General features: G+C 41.7%; 1 pseudogene; it reads right to left on the bottom strand.

Annotated features, from left to right (window-relative positions):
- Nucleotides 1-17,569, bottom strand: part of LOC145076352 (acetyl-coenzyme A synthetase, chloroplastic/glyoxysomal-like) — a 111,294-nt pseudogene extending 93,725 nt beyond the window's left edge.
- Nucleotides 17,570-19,438: the final 1,869 nt, after the last annotated feature.

The following is a 19,438-nucleotide window of genomic DNA, read 5'->3' as shown; positions in this document are numbered from 1 at the left end:
TGTAACTCTTCTGACGACTCTGAGCGGTCAATCACCTCTGCCTGACCTGTTGTATCTGCTCAGTCATCTGAAGCACGATCTCTGTACTACCCATCACACGCTGCCCGACTTCTCCCCAGCAAATGGGGGTCCGACACCTTCTCCCATACAATAGCTCAAAGGGTGGCATACCAATGCTCGAATGATGGCTGTTGTTGTAGGAAAACTCTGCCAAGGGCAAATACGTGTCCCAACTCCCACCGAAATCCAACACACATGCCCGAAGCATATCCTCGAGCGTCTGAATCGTTCACTCGCTCTGTCCGTCAGTCTAGGGGTGGTATGCGGTACTAAAATGCAGCCTAGTACCCAATTCCTCATGAAATTCTTCCAGAATCTGGAAGTGAAATGCACATCTCAGTTTGAGACGATCGAGATCGGAACTCCATGCCACGATACCACTTCCCTCACGTACATCTCTGCCAACTTCTCTGCGGAAGAGCCCTAACTGATAGCAAGGAAGTGGGCGCTCTTTGTCAACCTGTCCACAATCACCCAACTTGCATCGACTCCCCTAGCAGTCCTTGGCGATTTGGTGATAAAATCCATGGTAATCTGTTCCCACTTCCACTCGGGAACCTCCAACGGCTGCAACTTACCATGCGGTCTCTGGTGCTCGGCCTTAACCCTACGACAGGTTAAGCACCTCTCAACAAACCACGCGACATCCCTCTTCATACAGGACCACCAATACTCCCTCTTCAGGTCTAAATACATCTTAGTGGCCCCAGGATGGATCGAGAACTTCGACCGATGAGCCTCTTCCATCAAAATGGTACGCGTTTCGCCCACAAACGGTACCCAGATTCGACCCTGGAATGTCATAAGCCCCCGGCTATCGGTAATGAACTCTGATACCAACCCGACAACTCGCTCTCTCTTCTGGTTTTCTGATCTCACGGCCTCCGCCTGGGCCCCACGAATGGTGTCCAACACTGGAGCCATCACGGTCAATCTCAAACAAACATCTCGCATCGGGGCGCTCTCTGCCCTTCGCTCAGTGCATCAGCTACGACATTAGCCTTACCCGGGTGGTACAGGATCTCGCAGTCGTAATCTTTTACCACATCCAACAATCTCCTCTAGTGCATATTCAGGTTGGGCTGATCCATCAAGTACTTCAAGCTCTTGTGGTCCGTGTATATGGTACACCGAACCCCATACAGATAGTGACGCCAGATCTTGAGGGCGAACACCACTGCCCCCAACTCTAGATCGTGGGTGGGATACCTCGTTTCATGAGGCTTCAGCTGCCTCGATGCGTATGCTATCACATGCCCTCTCTGCATCAGCACCGCTCCCAATCCCGAGATCGACGTGTCACAATAAACCACAAAGTCCTCCATTCCCTCCGAAAGGGCTAACACCGGGGCTTCGCATAGTCTCTGGCGAAGTGTCTCGAAGGAGGCCTGCTGCTCTGGGCCCCATGAAAAAGCAACACCCTTCCGGGTCAACCTGGTGAGTGGCACGGTGATCTTGGAGAAATCCCTGATAAATCTCCGGTAATAGCCTGCCAGCCCTAAGAAACTCCTGATCTCGGTGGGTGACCTCGGCACCTCCCAACTCATCACTGCCTCAACCTTGGCCGGGTCGACCAAAACCCCTTTCTGGTTAACGAGGTGCCCTAGGAACTGGACCTCTCACAACCAGAAATCACACTTGGAGAATTTGGCATAAAGCCTCTCCGATCTCAGAACTCCGAGGATCTCCCTCAAATGCTTCTCATGCTGCTCTTTGGATCTCGAATACACCAAAATGTCATCGATGAATACGATCACCGAACGATCCAACATCGGCCTACACACTCTGTTCATGAGATCCATGAACACCGCCGGTGCATTGGTGAGTCCGAAGGGCATCACCACAAACTCGTAATGTCCATAACAAGTCCTGAACGCTGTCTTCTGGATGTCCTCATCTCGCACCCTTACCTGATGATACCCAGACCTCAAATCGATCTTGGAGAACCAAGATGCTCCCTGTAGTTGATCTAACAAATCGTCGATCCTTGGCGATGGGTAACAGTTCTTGACCGTCAGCTTGTTCAACTACCGGTAATCAATGCACATCCGGTGTGAACCATCCTTCTTCTTGACCAAATGGATAGGCGCTCCTCACAGCGAGCTGCTCGGCCGAATAAACCCCTTCCCCAGCAACTCCTGAAACTGCGAGGATAACTCCTGCATCTCTGGAGGTGCAAGGCGATAGGGCACCTTGGCAATAGGCGCGGCCCCCGGAACCAAATCGATACTGAACTCCACCTGCCTCACGGGAGGCACGACCGGCAACTCCTCCGGAAATACGTCCGGGAACTCACACACTATCGGAACCTCATCAACTGACATCGGTCTCTCTGAATCAACCCTCGTATCCATCACATACGCTACAAAGCCCCTACAGCCCTGCTGTAGACACTGTCTCACCCTCGCGGCCAAACAAAATGCTGACCCAGAACGTGTACCCTCGCCGTACACCATAAGAACTCCCCCACTAGGGTCTCGTATGGTCACCAGCTGTCGCTCGCAGTCGATAACCGCTCTGAATCTGCTCAACCAGTCCATTCCCACGATGACACAGACATCTCCCATCGCAATAGGAACTAAATCAATTAGGAACTCAACACCGAAAATCTCAAGTACACACGCTCGGATCACCTTCGTGGCATATACCGCCCTCTCGTCAGCTATGGAAACTCTCAGAGGTCGACTCAACGCCTCACGACTAACGCTGATGTGCTGACTAAAAGCCAAAGATACAAAAGACTGACTCGCACCCAAGTCAAATAACACCAAGGCAGGTACAGAACTCACAAGAAAAGTACCTACGCATAACATAATATAAGCACAATATCTCAACATCAAAATAAATAAACGAAAGAATACATACCAGCAACGACATCGGGCGCTGCGCGGACCTCCTCTGCGGTCAACTGAAAGGCTCTCCCTCGTGCCTTCGGTGCCTCGGCCTTCACTGGCCGGCTCTCAGTAGCTCTGATAGCCGCAGGGGCAGATCCCTGAGATGCTCCCTGTGCTGATCCCCGCAGCTGCGGACACTCTGCCTTCCGGTGTCCGGTCTGGTTGCAGTGAAAACATACTGCAAACCCCTTGGGGCAATCCTTGGCCATATGCCCCTCCTTGCCACATTTGTAGCAAGACCCTGCTCTGCAAACCCCATCGTGGCTCTTGCCGCACTTGCCACAAGTGCGGCCCCTTTGGCTTCCCGATCTCGAATCAGCGGGCTTGGCCCGCTTGGCTACCGGCTGAGACTGTACCGGTCGCCGATCCCTCCCCTGAGACTCAGCCTCTTCCCTAGATTGGGTCTCCAACTCTATCTCCATCTTCTGGGCATTTGCCTGATGCTAGGCAAATGTCCGGTACGTCGAGTTCGCCACGAACTATCGTATATCCCTCCTCAAAATGCTCATACGCGCCTGCTCGGAGGACACGTGCTCTGGGCAGAACATCGCCCGCTCATGAAACATCCTCGTAATCACTGTAACAGACTCAGTACCTTGCTTGAGGGTCAGAAACTCCTGGGCCAAACGCTCCCTCTCCACCTAGGGAACGTACTCATCTCGGAACATAGTAGTGAAACCCTCCTAGGTCACTGCAGCAAGCTCAACAGGCGTATAGTGTGCTGTCACAAACTTCCACCAATCCTTCGCTCCCAAGCGAAGCTGGTTCAGCGCGAACCGAACTCTCAAATGCTCTAGAGATGAGCAAGTAAAGAAACACCCCTCTATGTCTGAAATCCACCTCATTGCCGCAATCGGGTCCTAGGTCCCATCAAACTCCGGTGGTTTTGTGCTGCTGAACTCTCAGAACAGCAACGCATCACCACCCTGCGGCCTAGTCACAGCTATATCTGCAGTGGCCACAACAACAACAGCCTCAGAAAGAGCAGCGTATTTCTCATCAAATGTCTCTATCAGCGTGGTCTTGATAGACTCGAACATCTCTGGTATCTCTTCCCTGATGGCCGCAGCCACCTCCTCATGGATGATCCTACGGATCTCCTCGTCACTCTAACCGCTGCTCCCTGGTGTGTGGTGTGTCCCAACCATGATCTCCCTCTCTCTGAAATACAACACAAGAATAAATATCAGAGACTTGCTCGAGTATACTCACACTCGAATACTCCACCCTACTTGTCCCTTGGTACTCCAAGGATTCTTACTTGGACTGTGCACTGACTCGATGTCTTCAGTAGTACGGGCCCAATACTACCGTCCACACCGCATCAGCATTCACCCCAATTCCTCCTCCCAGAGTCCCAAATCCCAAGTAATCTACTCTCTCTAATCATATGATACTCGCTACCAGATCTCTCATAACCTCCTCGCTGCTACCTAAACACTCTGAAGTATCCCTAGCAGCAAGACTCCTAGACTTAGGCATCACATATCAGGCCACTCTAGTCCTAATAAGAATACCTAGTCTACTCTAGCATGCATAATATAGCTCATCATATAACATATCATATCATATCTCATAACACTTATTGTAATGGTATTTTGGGAAATCACCGTTCGGGCACTGGCTGTTCGTACACACGACTCTGCTCTGTTTTGTCTCGAAAGTTCTTCTTTTGAAAACTATTTTATTATTGAAATTTCCTCAAATCCTCAGTTTGAGTTCAGATACGCCCGAAGGTGCACCCGAATCCCTCAAACCAAGGCTCTGATACCAACTTGTAAACCGTAAAAATTAAAATAATTTTTCGCATTTTCAACCATATTTTCCAAATACATTCATTAATAAAATGTCATAGTATCATATCTTTGTTTCACAAAACATCCCCGAAGATCGAAATACATAAAATCCCATGTGTGTGTGTGTACGAATCAAGGCGGCGCCTTCCCACGGTCATCACTAGTACCTGAAACACATAACACGTAACACTGTAAGCATAAGCTTAGTGAGTTCCCCAAAATACCACATAAATGATGGGTTTTAGCCATAAGAACTTTCCTATGTGCGCATGCAAAACCCTAATGCTTGGATCTAGGCTTTCTAATTAAACATGCTTTGAATCCAAGAGTTTTAATGGCTAATTAGGTTACATAACAACATTGAAACAGATCTAGAACCATACCTTTGAATTCCTTGTTGATCTTGTTATCTTGGAGCTTCTAGAGTCACAATTGTCACTCCTCTAATGGCTTACAAACACCAATAACAAGGAAGATGATTTAGGAGAGAGGAGAGGGGAGGAAATCGGCCAAGGTTCTCTTACTTTAGGTGAGGTGCCGATTTCCCATGCCCATGGGGTCTATTTATACTTGTAGATTCCTTAAGGGTTACAACCTAAACCCTAATTGGATAATCTTCTCTTAAGGCTATCCAAATCCTTTCCTTAGATAAGTCATTGGACAATTTTGAAGCTATCCTAGCTTCTAGAATCCGTCCCTTGTATATCTATAAGGATTTATAGTCTAAAGCTTAACTATCAAACAATTGACAGTTTATACCCCTTAATTTAATTAACCTCTTTAAGTCACCAAATTAATTCCAATTAATTCTATGACTTATATTAATCAAATAACAATATATTATTCTTTATATTATTCCCATAATATATTAATAATATTTACTCTCTCTTAATAAATCATCCTATCAAGTTTCTATGGTGAAGGCAACCCAAAAGGACCATGCACAACCGGGTCAAATACTTGCCTAATATAGTTGCAGCCTTAGACATTATTCCAACAGTCTCCTACTTGGATAAGTCTAGTAACTATATGCACAAGTACAATTCGGTTTGCAATCGTAGCTCTCAAAGACGCTGTCAAACTCTGATCTAATCAATCTTGTCCTTTAGATAAGGGATCGTACAGTCCTCTGTTAGATATCATGCTGACAATCCTATGGAATGGTTAGTCAAGCATTTAGGTTTCTCGATCTATGATTTATTCGACATAGAACTTAATCGAACACATCAATTCAGTTCTGACCGGGCCCGGCACATAAGTCAAATCAAATCATCGAGTGGCCGAGATATCACTTATACCTTCTTAGATAAAAGTTACAGATAAACTTCGACTTATATGCATTTACTTATTCAATAATCAACTATACACAACAATGCGTTTTATAACACCGAGTTACTGATGCGTTTTCGCATTATCAATGTACAATCAATTAACAAATAACAAACCATATATCTAGGTTTTAAGACTATATGATATTATCGTCTTGTGATCATCCTTTTATATCATATTCCATAAGGTGATTCCGGCAAGCGCGGGTTTGTTCCAATGCTCAAAACTAGTTCATAAGCACTCATGAACGTTGCAGCAACCCTTTGCTATGTCTAAAACCATTTAGACAATCTACACACCAATTCATGACAATCTTCATTCATATCTACTTCCAACATATGAACGATTGTGGATAATTTGAAAAATTCGATTATTCTTAATAAACTCAATTATTCTGGAAGTCAAAACATGCAAAATGAAACAATAGTTAAACAATTAACATAAGACAGTAACATTACTCATAAATAAAACTCCTTTATTTAATCATCAAATGTTAATTACATTTATCTATTACACGTTTCTAATACTATCTAATCTATGCTAATATCATCCTTCAGCCGAATACTCCTAGCATGCTGCAAGTGCGTAACCCTACTCAGTCCTTTCGTAAGCGGATCTGCTGGGTTATCTTCCGATGATATCCTCTTCACTACGAGTTGTCCTTCTTCTACACGATGTCTAATAAAATGATATTTTCTGTCGATATGTCTTCATCTACCATGATCCCTCGAGGCTCCTTTATGGCGGGTACAACTCCAAGATCACCGATGAAGTTCTTCAGCCATATTGCCTCCTTCGACGCTTCGCTCACTGCAATGTACTCTGATTCGCACGTTGAATCAGCTACGGTCTCCTGCTTGGAACTCTTCCATGTCACTGCTCCTCCATTTAGGGTAAAGACCCAGCCCGACTGCGAACGGTAGTTGTCCCTGTCGGTCTGAAAACTGGCGTCACTGTACCCTCGCACCTTCAAGTCATCACTCCCTCCGAGGACTAAGAACCATTCCTTCGTTCTCTGAAGGTACTTAAGGATATTCTTCACCGCAATCCAATGTGCTCTGCCAGGATTCCCTTGATATCTGCTAACCATGCTCAAAGCAAAGGCTACATCAGGGCGAGTACAAGTCATAGCATACATGATTGAGCCAACTGCGGAAGCGTATGGAACTCGGCTCATTTCAGCTATCTCAGCTTCGGTACTCGGACTTTGAGTCTTACTCAACTTGGCATTACTTTGTATTGGTAATTCTCCCTTCTTCGAGTTTTCCATACTAAATGGTTTTAGTACTTTATCCAAGTAAGTATTCTGACTAAGTCCAATTAGTCTCTTACTTCTTTCTCTTACTATTCTTATTCCCAAAATGTAAGAAGCCTCTCCGAGGTCCTTCATAGCGAAGCACTTCCCGAGCCAGGACTTAACCTCCTGCAGAGTCGGGATGTCGTTTCCTATGAGTAATATGTCATCGACATATAGAACGAGGAAGCTTACTATACTCCTACTGGCTTTGACATATACACAAGATTCGTCTTCGCTTCGTACAAATCCAAACTCTTTGACTTTCTCATCGAAGCAAAGATTCCATCTGCGAGACGCTTGCTTAAGTACATAAATGGACTTCTCAAGCTTACACACTCTATTTGGATGCTTCGGATCCACATACCCCTCTGGCTAAGCCATGTAAACATCCTCAGCTAACTTCCCGTTAAGGAAAGCGGTCTTGACATCCATTTGCCAAATCTCATAATTATGAAATGCGGAAATTGCTAACATCACTCTAATAGATTTAATTTTCGCAACTGGTGAGAAGGTCTCATCATAGTCAACTCTGGGAGTTTGAGTAAATCCCTTCGCAACCAATCGCGCTTTATATGTGTGTACTTTTCCATCCACGTCGGTCTTCTTCTTGAAGATCCATTTGCACCCAACGGTCTTACGTTCGGACACATAATCAACCAAATTCCAAACTTGGTTGTCATACATGGATTGGATCTCGCTATCCATTGCCTCTTTCCGTTTTGCAGACTTCGGGCCTGCCATGGCTTCCTTATAGTTATTAGGTTCATCAAGATTTATTAGTGTACCATCACTAATATACGTGTCCCCTTCGTTAGTAATATGAAAACCATAAAACTGGGGATGAACTCTAACTCTATCGGAACATCTAAGAGGTAAGGATTCGTCAATCGGTTCAACCGGAGTTTCCTCCTCGGGTTGAGTGCCAGCGGTAGAGGTTCCTTCATCTATCGACTCTTGAATTTCTTCAAGTTTGATTTGCCTCCCACTGTCTCCTTGGCTTATGAGTTCTCGCTCTCGGAAAACTCCTCTCCTTGCAACGAAGACAACATTGTCCTTCGATCTATAGAAGAGATATCCAAAGGATGTCTGCGGGTAGCTGATGAAAATACATTGCTCACTTCGAGGTTCGAGCTTGTCGTGAGTATCTCGTCTTACGAAAGCCTTGCAACCCCAAACCTTGATATGTGCCAATGAGGGATCTTTCCCTATCCACATCTCGTGAGGTGTTTTGGAAACCTTCTTAGTAGGGACTCGGTTAAGGATATGGGCGGCAGTCTCTAAGGCATACCCCCAAAAAGAGATAGGTAGTGAAGCACGACTCATCATAGAGCGAACCATATCCAATAAGGTTCGATTACGCCTTTCTGCCACACCATTCAACTACGGTGTCCTAGGAGGTGTCAATTGCGAAACTATTCCACACTCCTTAATATAATCGTGGAATTCAAGACTTAGGTACTCTCCTCCTCGATCGGATCGAAGCATCTTGATTTTCCTGCCCAATTGATTCTCCACTTCATTCTTAAACTCTTTGAACTTTTCAAAGGTTTCTGACTTTTGCTTGATGAAATAGATATACCCATATCTACTATAATCATCGGTAAAGGTCACATAGAAGCGGTTCCCATTCTTCGTGGTTGATCTAAACGGTCCACATACATCGGTATGTATTAGGTCCAATAGACCTTCACCCCTTTCACATGTACTTGTGAAGGGTGACTTGGTCATCTTTCCAAGTAAACAAGACTCGCATGTGTCATCTTCCCTAAGGTCGAATGACTCCAACACTCCATCCTTTTGGAGTTGGGCTATGCGTTTCTTGTTGACATGTCCAAGACGACAATGCCACAAGGATGCTTTATCCATACTAGTGGAAGAACCTATATTCAAAACATCATTTCCTAAGTTATCAACAATCATAACAGTTTCATATATTCCATTACATGGTATAGCTTCAAAGTAAAAGACACCATTTAGATAAGCCAAAATAGAACCATTCTCATTATTAAAAGAAAATCTAAATCCTTGTCTATATAAACCATGAAATGAAATGATGTTTCTAGCCATTTCTGGCGAATAGCAACAATTGTTCAAATCTAAACATAAATTATTCCTAAGCACTAAAGAATACACTCCAATCTTGGTCACAGGCGACGATCTTCTGTTCCCCATGATTAGATTGATCCTTCCTTGCTCCACATCCCTACTTCTTCTTAGTCCCTGCACATTAGAACAAATGTGATAACCACAACCGGTATCAAGAACCCAAGAAATAGCAAGATTAAAATCGTTAGATTTAATTGTGTATATACCTGCGAAGGATGGCTTGATCTTTCCTTCTTTGATTGCTTGAAGGTACTCTGGGCAGCTTCTCTTCCAATGTCCTATCTTGTGGCAATGGTGACACTCTGCCTCCTTCAGGTTAGAACAGGGCTTAGCGGGATCAACTTTGGTCCCACTAGAAGAGGCACCATCTCGGGCTTTGACCTTGCGATAGTTCTTCGATGAAGCCTTCCTCTTCTTTCCCTTTCCTTGACCAATAGCCAAGACAGGAGCAGCAGGCGGATTGGGAGTTGGTGCAACAGACTTGTCTTTGAAGTTGCTCTCAGCAACCCTCAAGAGACCTTGGAGTTTGCTTAGGGTGACCTCTTCTTTGTTCATGTGGTAGGTCATCCTAAATTGGTTGTACATCGGAGGCAAAGAGTGAAGCACCATGTCGATCGCCAAGTCTTCCCCAAAGTCAACATTTAACTTGCGAAGGCGGTCGACATACCTTTGCATCTTTTGCAAGTGCACGGTAAGAGATTCTCCATGACCCATCTTAGCGGAAATCATGTTGGTGAAAATCTCATAACGCTCTTGTCTCGCGTTTTGGTGGTACCTCTCCAATAAGTCTTGGTGCATCTCGTACGGGTACATGTCCTCGTAGGACTTTTGGAATTCGGAGTTCATGGTAGCAATCATGATGCAATGTACCTTCGTTGCATCTCGCTCATGAGTCTCAAAAGCGGTGATTTCGGCCGGAGTAGCGATTTCAGGGTTGATTTCTCGAGCTTCTCATCGAGGACATACTCCTTATCCTCATAACGAGCAATGGTGCGAATGTATCTTATCCATTCACTAAAGTTCGTTCCATCAAAGGTGACCTTTTGGCAAAGGCTCATCAACGTGAAAGAACTAGCAGCAGTGTTGTTTGTGTTCGACATCTACAGAAGAAAAAGGAGAAAGATAGATTAGAATAAGAATCCCTAATTATCACCCAATAAGAAAATTAGGGCTAGGATCCAACAATAACATTTACATACTAGAAAAGGGATGTCGTAATCTAACATGCAAATAAATTGAAGGTAAGTGAATGACGATTCACTAATTCTCCATCAAAACTTAACTATTAGTCCTAAGTGTATTGAGAATTCCTAGGTTCGAATGAGATTCATTGAAACTATTCAATGGCATGTTTAAATCTTGATATGCCCCTCTTGTTTGTGACTGGGATACCGAGGATCATAAAGCGGGTGCGAATTACCATGCAAATTCACATGGTGCCTTCATTGTAACGATCACCTATTCGATGTGCCGGTAAACCACACACGCTCCATCGAACTATGATAAACAATGAATCGCCCTTTGCCACCTTTGCTTAGAACCAATTAGTGTGCCGGTAAACCACACACGCTCTACTAACTTCTTGGCAAGGGTGCAAAGTGTAATTTCATGGGATTGCATCAATTCACTTTTCCTAAAGTAACTAAGATTGGGAAATTTTTAAAAATGTGTAGTTACTTTGTATTTCTTATTATACTTTTAATGAGAGGATGAGGTTGCCCTATCCTACCCGTTCGGCTAACGACCCTCCACCAATCAAGCAAGCGGTGGGTGTGAGTGTACACCCATTAAGCGCCATTTTATAGGCCGCAACCTTATACCCACCTTATAGATCGGCTTCGTGAATGAGGCCTACTAACGGTAAGACTAGCATTTAGTTATACATATATATATATATATATATATATATATATATATATATATATATATATTATTCTAGTAATATCATATTAGTATAGGGTTGTATTTTAAACCTTTTAAAATCTAGGGTTTGAAATTTAAGTTGTCTAAATTAAAACTTTTAATCACAAATATAAATTTCAAAACTTGAGGGCAAGTTTTAAACATTTAAAACATAGAGGATCAAATAAAAAATAATTCCAATTAACAATTAATATCCTAATTATCTATATTTGATTTTATTCAAGATTTCTTTGAAGGATAATTACCAAAATAATTAAAATAATTAATTAATTATCATATAAGGAGATTAAATATTTTATTAGTTGATAAATACCTTTAACTAGATCAAGATAATAGCCATATATATCAAAAAATCGGATTTAGATTGATCTATTATGATTAAGGTAAGTTTCCATAAGATAACTATGAAAAAATCCCAAATCTGGCCATTCCTGACGCTTGGACTGGCCGAGTGCACAAAGGGACTCGCCGAGTGCACAAAGGGACTCGCCGATTCCACTTTGGAACTCGCCGAGTCCATGACTCAGAAACCTAGAAAATCGAATTTTGCAGGTTTGTTTCAGTTAATCAAGCAACAATTTAAAGAAAACCAAGCTAGGCTCTGATACCACTAATGGGTTTTAGCCATAAGAACTTTCCTATGTGCGCATGCAAACCCCTAATGCTTGGATCTAGGCTTTCTAATTAAACATGCTTTGAATCCAAGACTTTTAATGGCTAATTAGGTTAAATAACAACATTGAAACAGATCTAGAACCATACCTTTGAATTCCTTGTTGATCTTGTTGTCTTGGAGCTTCTAGAGTCACAATTGTCACTCCTCTAATGGCTTACAAACACCAATAGCAAGGAAGATGATTTAGGAGAGAGGAGAGGGGAGGAAATCGGCCAGGGTTCTCTTACTTTAGGTGAGGTGCCGATTTCCCATGCCCATGGGGTCTATTTATACTTGTAGATTCCTTAAGGGTTACAACCTAAACCATAATTGGATAATCTTCTCTTAAGGCTATCCAAATCCTTTCCTTAGATAAGTCATTGGACGATTTTGAAGCTATCCTAGCTTCTAGAATCCGTCCCTTGTATATCTATAAGGATTTATAGTCTAAAGCTTAACTATCAAACAATTGACAGTTTATACCCCTTAATTTAATTAACCTCTTTAAGTCACCAAATTAATTCCAATTAATTCTATGACTTATATTAATCAAATAATAATATATTATTCTTTATATTATTCCCATAATATATTAATAATATTTACTCTCTCTTAATAAATCATCCTATCAAGTTGCTATGGTGAAGGCAACCCAAAAGGACCATGCACAACCGGGTCAAATACTTGCCTAATATAGTTGCAGCCTTAGACACTATTCCAACAATAAACACATATCAGCCACTCAAGGCTGTAACTTTGTTGACCCTCTGGTTGAATATCTCTGTGGGACCCTCTTGGTCCCATAACTCTGGACCAACTGGTCCTAACTCTGTAAACTCTGAATCATGCATATCACATATTACAATAAATCACAACACGTAATATCATACAAATACACTGGCATATATCTCTAGAATACTCTGTCACCCAACTCTGTTACCACACTAGGTAAAGTATAGTGAGAAGACTCACCTCAGGCGTCTCGGTAAATATCTGACTCGGTAGAAATATTGTCTAGCCTCCACCTATTCACATAAAGTAAATACTCTCATAAATATACTCTCGAGACTAGACTCAACCTTCCATTGGCACCCTCAGAAGGGTAAAAGACTATTTTACCCCCCTCTTGACACAAGGACTCCATTGTTGACCAAACCCTAAAAGTCAAAAAAAGTCAACGGTCACACTTTGACCCTACTCGCCGAGTGCACTCTGGTGACTCGGCGAGTTCGCACATGTCCCTTAACTCTTTGTCCCGCTTGGGCACGCCGAGTCCCTCCCTATGCTCGACGAGTCATACCAGGCATGAATTGCGGGGCCACCCCGACTCAACTCGCCGAGTCTCAAGAACAACTCGGCGAGTACCGCCTTGAACTCCAGTCTTCTAACCCCCTTCTGACTCACTGAGTCATCCCCCAACTCGGCAAATCTACTCACTCAGTAATTTACGTGAAACCCTAGCTCTACTCGCCGAGTCTCAAGAACAACTTGACGAGTTCATGCCATGCACAAACTCTACTAACCTCCTGAGGTTAGATCTGTGTCCCAAAACCATAGATCTGGCCTCCCCAAGCATGAATGTCAAGTAAAGTCCGAAACGTGATGCTTATATATCAACAACAAGGCATCAAAAGGAGATTTAGTCCCAAAAATGGCAACCTAAGTCCAATAACTCCAAACTGACCCATAAAGCTCCAAGGGTTAAGGTCTCTGGACCTCTTTGAGTCCAAATCCAAGGCACAAACTCGAAGAGGGACCATTTCCTCCACATAATCACTCTCCAAAGGGGTTAGAAAACCCTATCTCTAATGATCAACACCAAAACTGAAGGAGGTTCGAACTATTACCTCAAAATGAAGTCTCTGAACTCTGGAACTGCTAGAATCGCACCTCCTCTTTGCTCTTGGTCACCTTCTTCTTGCTAAACCAAAGGTACAAGGATCAAAAGTGACTTCTTCTTCCTCACAACGATTTGGCTCACTTAGGGTTCTCTCAAGGGACTGGTAGCCGTAATGGGAGGCTATAAGTGCCCTTAAATAGGCTCCAAATCCGGGGGATTAGGGTTTCATTAAACAGCGTGGACTCGCCGATTCCATGAATGGACTCGCCGAGTCCGGATGTGCACCCGGATGAACATCCACGACCATACTCGGCGAGTGTTGGCTCCAACTCGCCGAGTTCCTCCACAAACTCCAAAACAAATAAATAGAATAGTATACCTGGGAATCCGGATATTACATGAAAATTCTGAAATTCTAGCCGAGATTGCGAGGCTGAATATCTGAATCCGAGAACAGAAACCGAGATGCTAGAAATCCGAAATCACGTGGCCGAGAAGAGAGGATCGAGAACAGGCGCGACGTCAGACCGAGAACGCATCTGAGAACGAGACGAACCGAGAACCATCGATCCGAGAACTTCGCCCGTGAACCCTCGCCTCGCACTCTAAACCTCGCTTCCATCCAAAATCGATGTTAAGCTTTTGAAAACGTTGTTGGCCGCCTAGGGTTTGACCAAGATCGAGGATCTCGCTGAGATTTTGCAAAATTTGGCCAAAAATCACCCAAAACTTGCCAAAAACAAGAAAATTTTAATTTTTAAAATCAAACTCGATCAAAACTTCAAAAATATGAAGAACACGAAGAACAATGGTCAAAAATTCATAAAAATATAAATAAAAAACACCAAGAAACTCCAAGAAAAACTGTTTGCGATAACCCGATTGATATCGATCCAAGCTCTGATACCACTTGTAAGTCTTGAATTCTCCTACGAATCAATCGGATTCACTTTGATGGTACGGAATCCCAATAAAAGTGTATAATTCAAGATAAAAATTAATAAGAACAAGATATTAATCTTCAAGGCACACGATATATTGATTAATCGTCCGGTATATAAGATTCCAATTACACACTGCTTTCTCTCTGTTTCTCTCTAGATCTCATTCATAGCATATGACAGCCCCCAAGAATGTCCCACTCTCTATTTTAGGCCTAAATAACATTATTTATACCTAGACCTAATAACAAAGCCCAAGCCCAAAACCCAAAAAAAAAACAATATTAAACCTAACCATAATCATATGAGATTTTGGTCCAAACAACACCAAAACACATGATTTCTGTCCTAGACCAAGAACTCTAATAGCTTATGAAAAGCAAAGTATAAACCACAATTTATGACCAAACAAAAACAAAGCTAAGGGAAAGGTTTAACCCAAAGAGAATGGCCAAAGCTTGCTAAATCTGATAACTTTATGACTATAGGGACTTAGAGGAGTCCAAATCTGAAGTTACAACTTTAGATCATGCCCAATACCCGAAATAACCCACAACCAACTAGAAAATGGCCCTAAACCTTGACATGAAGAGATGTAGCTAAATATAAGTCAAGGTAACTACTTGTTACCTTCAAAGTGATGCCAAGATGAAGTAGAGTCAGATCCATAAGCTTCTCTTTGCTCCAAGCTTCTTAGACTTCAAGCCTTCTTAACAAAATCCACTTTCCAAGCTTCTTTACACACAAAAATGGAGAGTAGGCAAGATTAGGGTTTTCTGAGCTCAAGATGGACGGTAAGGGAGGCTGAGGGAGGCTAATGACCTTTTAAATAGGGTGCAAAACCCTGAAAATTAAGGTTTCATCTTCCAGCCTTCTTGACAAAATCCACATAAATCACACAGGCTGACTAAAACTCTACACGACGAGTTGGGGCCTCCAAATCATCGAGTAGACTTCCTTAATTGCATCAAATCCCTAAATCTCATTCCTGGAAATCAGGTTACAGATTCTAAGAGTGCAAAAGTTCTCACTTACAAATATTCCATTTTGAGATGATTCTGAGAGTGAAGCATCAACAATCTCCTTGAGATTGAGTACTTTTTTCCTTCTTTTAACCGCATTACAAGTTACCATAATCTTTGGTTTGCAATCCATAATTCTTTGAAGAAGTGATTATGCAGAGTATCCAGGAAAAACAACCTGAAAATCAAAGTCAAATTCAATGTTCAATAAAATTATATTAGTAAAAAATACGTAATTTGAATAGCTTTTTACCAAGTGGACAACACCAATGCGAGCACAAGCCAGCATTGTGATTGGCAGTTCGTCCTTTTTAACACCATTGTCTTTCAAAAAATTTGCAAGCTGTCAGATGGATTGCCAAATGTAAGAATAAAATTACGAAAAAACAATTTAATAAATATTAATTTATCATTATGATTACAAGAATGTTCCAATTAGGTCACTCATTAACAGGTATACAACTAAGTTTTGCTGACATGGCGTCTATGTGGCATGTAAGTGTGATGACTAGCATCCACAATATGGGAACTACACAATAATTAAAAAACCTCGTTGCAAGAGCTTGTTAATTAAGAAGTTCTTTGAAAAAGCTCATCCAATACTTTTTCATTTCTCAAGAGCTTTTTGGTTTGCAAAAGCTTTTAAAAAGCTACTATTGTGGTTCTCTAGTAAGTAAGTTGATATTATGTGATCTTAACCCATTTGATAATTAATATGTATACTCAATATGAGAGTATGTAAACGCATCATACCTATCAGACTCTTTCAAATAGTTGTATGTAAGTTAATGAGCCATCAACATCAGACTCATTTCCTTCCCAATGAAGTGCAACTTTATCGCCATTCCCAGACTCTATGTTTTTATCCAAGCAGTTATAACAGATGTTGGTGATGCCACCCTTGAACCACTGAGTAAATAGATAGGAATGGTCAATGGCTAATTAGGTTTGTGATACAAGATGAAAGAGGCAGATGTTAGAAAGATAAAAGTATCGTATACCTCAATTTTGATGTTTCCTTTTGTAACATCAATATTCTCTGAGTAAACCTGTCGACCCCATTTCTCTTTCCAATAGAATTCTGATGCAATATTAGACCAAAAGCCACCAGGATCTTCAATTGATCTGTTGTACATCTCCAAGTGCTGAAATGGTGCCCCAAATCATCGATTATATGATGAAAATGTTTATTAAAAAGAACAGCGAATAGGTCATGTTTCCTTCTTGTGATTAAAGTTCACTTCGTATTTTGAAAATCTAAAGTAGAAGACCTCAAATTGAAATAGGAATTCTGTCCTCTTTGTTCCTGTTAGGTCAAAATATTTTCTCATTGAAAAAATAGTTCTACATGTTTATGTAGCCATCAATCATTTCTCAACAATCAAAACTAGACTATCGCCTTTATATTTAAAAACTTATGTATTTGACTCGACACCGACACTATTTTTCCGACAAAATGAAACAATATATGCAGATGATCTACTATTGATCATTTTTTAGGATGATACCTTTTGAGGAGAGGGTACGTGTGCCTGTTGGGAGAAATCGTGACTGGGAAAAACGAGATCGTCCTCCTTGGATGCAAGAGACTCGTCGAGTATCATGACTTTTAGCTTTGGTCTCTTGCCGGCACCTGACGGGCGAATCGCCATTGACTCCAAATGACGGAGGTGATTAGTTGTGGTCAGATTTTTCCTAGTTGCCATGATCGGTAACGTGACTCAACCCGAATTGAGAGTCAACTCTCCTTCCTCTTTGGTTGGAGAAAGATGCAGAAATCGAGACTGCAGCAATATATATATATATATATATATATATATATAACAAGAAAACCCTAGTAAAACCAAAATTAATGAGTTAAAGGAAAATATAGCTTATATAAACGAGTGGTGATTTGAGCTAGAAATGAAGGATAAGTAAGAGAGCTACATGGAAATGGAGCTTACACACTACTTGATAGAGGTGGAGGTTGTTGAGCAGTTATACTAGGTGATCTGAAGAAACAATAGAGGATTGAACGACGCTGGCAGGGAAACGATGAGTCAATGAGGAATGAAGATGAATTGATAGGGAAGCCAAAGAGGATGTGAGAGGATTTGAGTCAACATAGGGTCAATTAGGGCGTTGGGAAAGAAATCGGTGGGAATGAACATAAAACGAGGGGATGAGAAAAGAAGAAAAGCAGGAAATGAAAAAATGAGGCGCCAATTTTCTGCGAGCAATTTGCGAGGGCCAGGGAGTGATTTTTAGCAATCCATCGTTATTCCCTCGCTAAGAGGTTTTAATTTGAGATGGATTATCGATGAAATGTTTTTGTCGAGAAATTCTTAGCAATCAGTCGATGATGCCTCATTAATACCTCTCTAAAATCATATAAGTATGTTAGTCGAAGTATTCTTGCATTCCATCGTTGATCCATTGGTAAGTCGTTGATTAGCTACGGATAGAATCCGTAGCTGACTCTGTAGGTAAACGTTAGTAGTGCATGAACTCACGACCTGTCCTACTTTCTTACTTTATCCTCTCAACAAACCCATTTGGCAAGCACACTCTAGGATTGATTAAGTCAACCTGAAAAAAAAATGAAGTCAATCGGAGTTCGCGTAACCATTATGAAAGGTTGCTGAGTCTTTGAGTCTTTTGGTTGTTTGTCAAGCCATGTCATAACTTCTTTCGTTTTGGCGTACCCATCAGAAGCCGATTTAATCCATTACTTGAAGAAGGTGATCTCCTGGTATGGAGAAGTGCGAAGAACGATTCACTCTGCAATTCAAAAGCTCTTAAGTTGAATTGTATCGACTGTTTACAAAGGGGGAGAATGTAGGTGTTAGTTGTAAAAGTCGAATAGAGTGTCTTGTAATGATTCGCATTTTGTATGTTATTTTACTAAGTCAATGTTAAATGCGAAGTGTAGCATGCGAATGTCAATGCATAGACTTAGTATACTTTTTGTAAGTTCCCTATAAATAGGGACTTAGGCTTGAAGTAGAAAAATGAGATCGAAACACAATATTTCTCTTCAGCTTATTTTGTAATCAGTCTTAATAAAACGAGATCAGATTAATATTTACTTCGTGTGTTCATCATCTTTCATCATTCAAATCTATTGTTTCATATCTTAATTCTCGATAATAATTCTCATCAATTGGTATCAGAGCAGGATTCAAACTGCTTAGATCTGATTTTCGTAGAAGAATCATTTGCTTTTTGAGTTGCAAAATTTACTCAAAATTTTCCGCACAATTTTGATTTTGAAAATCACTTTTGATGTTCAGATTTGAATTGATTCTGTATTTGAATTGTTAAGTCGAGTAATCGATTAGTGATTTTTGATCAATTCATTTGATCAAATTCTGAAATTCATCAAGTTCTCAAGTTTTCAGAGATTTTTTGTTGTTCATCAATGGCGAACTTCAACATGAACACAATGACTTCTTTCTCTCATTTGCTTGGTTCTTCAACCAAAATTCCGATGTTGATTCCAGAATACTATGATCAGTGGGCTGATAGAATGGAAGATTACTTAAATGGAATAGATGAAGAACTTTGGAATTGTATCGATGGAACAGTTCAAG

Source organism: Lactuca serriola, chromosome 9 (assembly GCF_051521515.1).
Source record: "Lactuca serriola cultivar US96UC23 chromosome 9, Lser_US96UC23_V15, whole genome shotgun sequence".
Lineage (NCBI taxonomy): Eukaryota > Viridiplantae > Streptophyta > Magnoliopsida > Asterales > Asteraceae > Lactuca > Lactuca serriola.
The sequence above is the reverse complement of the archived record's forward strand: the minus strand, read 5'-3'. Positions and strand labels throughout refer to the sequence as shown.